Source organism: Diplotaxodon limnothrissa, linkage group LG14 (genome assembly GCF_057381915.1).
Source record: "Diplotaxodon limnothrissa isolate DT_005_m linkage group LG14, D_limnothrissa_male_GT1.1, whole genome shotgun sequence".
In the NCBI taxonomy this organism is placed as follows: domain Eukaryota; kingdom Metazoa; phylum Chordata; class Actinopteri; order Cichliformes; family Cichlidae; genus Diplotaxodon; species Diplotaxodon limnothrissa.
This window is the reverse complement of record NC_140609.1, coordinates 37988021-37990924: the sequence shown is the minus strand read 5'-3', so window position 1 is coordinate 37990924 and position 2904 is coordinate 37988021. Positions and strand designations below refer to the sequence as shown.

Sequence of the window (2904 nt, the reverse complement as noted above, 5' to 3'; positions counted from 1 at the left end):
GGTGGCAAGTGGCATCTTGGCAGCTGCACGCTTGACTTTTCTCAGTTCATGGGCAGTTATTTTGCGCCTTGGTTTTTCCACACGCTTCTTGAGACCCTGTTGACTATTTTGAATGAAACGCTTGATTGTTCGATGATCACGCTTCAGAAGCTTTGCAATTTTGAGACTGCTGCATCCCTCTGCAAGATATCTCTGTTAGGGTCCCTGGGTCGTTGACCCAGTGTTTTGTGTTTTTGGTTCTTTGATTTTGTTATTTCATTATATTCTAGCTTTGCTTTATGGGTTTTAGGATCATTCTTAGTTTAGGTTCTCTGGGTGGGGTTTGGTTAGAGTTTTAGTGTTCTGGTTTTGAAAGTCCATGTCTGATGTTAATGTGTCTGGTTTTGCTTCCCCTTGTCTCGTTAGGCCTGATTTGCCCCAGCTGTGTTTCCCTCCTGTTACCCATTCCCTGATTGCTCCCTCTGTGTATTTAAGCCGCGTGTTTCTTTGTGTCTGTGTCGTGATCTACTCTCATTTATGCTGTGTGGTCCGTTTGCCTGGTCATGTAAGTTTATTTGGATTTTGGATTTCTGTTACATTTTGCCACTTTTTTGCCATCCAGCAATAACAGCTGAGTTTTGAGCCACTTTCCGCCTCCGAGTGTCTGCACTTTGGGTCCTTCTACTTCCACTCCTACCTGCACACAGCCTTAACCTGACAGAAGATCACGACCAGAACATGGACCCCGCAGACTTTTCAGCTTTTGGATTCAACGCTGAGATGGAGCGGATGATTAAGCTCCTTGACCGCATTGCTCAGGCCAATGATTTGAGGACCATGGCCGTTGGGCTAAGCGCTGTAGATGCCATCATTCGGAGCAACCCTCGGCTTACTCAGCTTTCTATGGACACTGTGCTGGGCAGCTCCATAGCTGCCTGGAGGGAGCAAGTCAGGGCTGGCGAGCTTGCTCTCTCTACCTCCACCTCCACTTCTTTACCGCCACCCCAGGACAACGCACACTCACCACCTGCCTCGTCGCTACCTCAGACTGCCTCTCCTTCCTCACACCAGCCGGGACCTTGTTCGCCTGTCCATTCGCCTGCCTTTTTCCTGGCGGCCATGTGGTCAGAGGATGAGGTCTCCATTTCTCCACCGGTTCCTGTTCCCTCGTCTAGAAGGAAGCGACGCCACCGTCACTCCTCTCCTCGGTCATCCGTTCAGCAACCTGCCTCCGCTGGAGGGTCCGAGGGACCGCTTCAGCCGTCTGTTCCCGCTGGAGGGTCCAAGGGGCCCGTTCAGCCTCCTGTCTCCGCTGGGGGGTCCGAGGGGCCCGTTCAGCCTCCTGTCTCCGCTGGGGGGTCCGAGGGGCCCGTTCAGCCTCCTGTCTCCGCTGGAGGGTCCGAGGGGCCCGTTCAGCCTCTTGCCTCTTCAGCTGGGGGTCCGGGAGGACCCAGCCAGCACATCCCAGTGTCTGTTGACGGTTCTGGCGAGGCCATTCAGCCACCACCGGCTCCACTGCCTGCAACCTCAACATCCACACCGCCCGCAGCATCTGCTTCCGCCTCGCCTGGTCCAGCCTCTGCAGCTCCGCCTGGTCCAGCCTCCGAGTCTTCAGCTTCAGCTCCGCCTGGTCCAGCCTCCGAGTCTTCAGCTCCGCCTGGTCCAGCCTCTGCAGCTCCGCCTGGTCCAGCCTCAGCCTCTGCAGCTCCGCCTGGTCCAGCCTCCGAGTCTTCAGCCCCGCCTGGTCCAGCCTCTGCAGCTCCGCCTAGTCCAGCCTCAGCCTCTGCGTTTCCTGGTCCAGCCTCGCTCGGTCTCGCTTCGTCTGCGCCTGAGGTCCCCATGCTGTCTGGTCCTGCACGTCCCGTCCGGCCTGCTCATCCTGCACGTCCCGTCCGGCCTGCTCGGACTGCACGTTCCTTCCGTCCCGTCCGGCCTGCTTGTCCTGTACGTCCGGTCCGGCCGATGACTGGACGTCGTTGCCATCATGGCCGGCTCCCTGAACTACGCCGCCGTCATGGACAGCCCCCTGAACTACGTCGCCGCCGGTGCCTCTCGCCCGGCCGGCCTCCTGATCTGCTCGGTCGCCGCTGGTGCCTCCCGCCCGCCCGGCCTCCTGATCTGCTCGGTCGCCGCCGGTGCCTCCCGCCCGGCCGGCCTCCTGATCTGCTCCGCCGGTGCCTCCCACCTGCCCGGCCTCCTGAACTGTTTTCTGGGCTCTTGGACCGTCAGCCTCCGGGCCGCCCCCCTGACCATCCCGGATTTGGACTGTTGTGCCATCAGCCTCCGGGCCGCCCCCCTGAACTTTTTCGAGACTGTTGCCTGGGCCTCTGCGCCTTTCATGGGCTCTTTTGTTTGTTTGCTTTTGGACTGATCCTGGGCCTTAGTGCTGTTGTTTTGGACTTTGTTCCCTGTGTTTTGGTTTATGGCTCGATGTGTATCATTTGTTTCGTGCCCTCCGTCCTGCTTCCCCCACCGCCCGCCCTGGTTGGGTTGTTTTTTGTTTTTGGTGTTCTGATTTGGGCTGTCTGGAAGCCAGCCCTTAAGGGGGGGGGGGGTACTGTTAGGGTCCCTGGGTCGTTGACCCAGTGTTTTGTGTTTTTGGTTCTTTGATTTTGTTATTTCATTATATTCTAGCTTTGCTTTATGGGTTTTAGGATCATTCTTAGTTTAGGTTCTCTGGGTGGGGTTTGTTTAGAGTTTTAGTGTTCTGGTTTTCTGTCTGTGTTCCATAGTTGCTGTCTCTCCTGTCTGCTGTATCCCCACATCCAGTCAGTGTCTATGTCTGCCCTGGTCCCACGTCTTTGTTCCCTTTGTTATAGTGCCTGCCTGTGAGTCTGTATTATGTTTCCTGTTTTACTTTGAAAGTCCATGTCTGATGTTAATGTGTCTGGTTTGGCTTCCCCTTGTCTCGTTAGGCCTGATTTG

General features: G+C 56.3%; 1 pseudogene; it reads left to right on the top strand.

Annotated features, from left to right (window-relative positions):
* The first annotated feature begins 717 nt into the window (after nucleotides 1–717).
* LOC146619395 (uncharacterized) lies at nucleotides 718–2494 on the top strand (annotated as a pseudogene).
* Nucleotides 2495–2904: the final 410 nt, after the last annotated feature.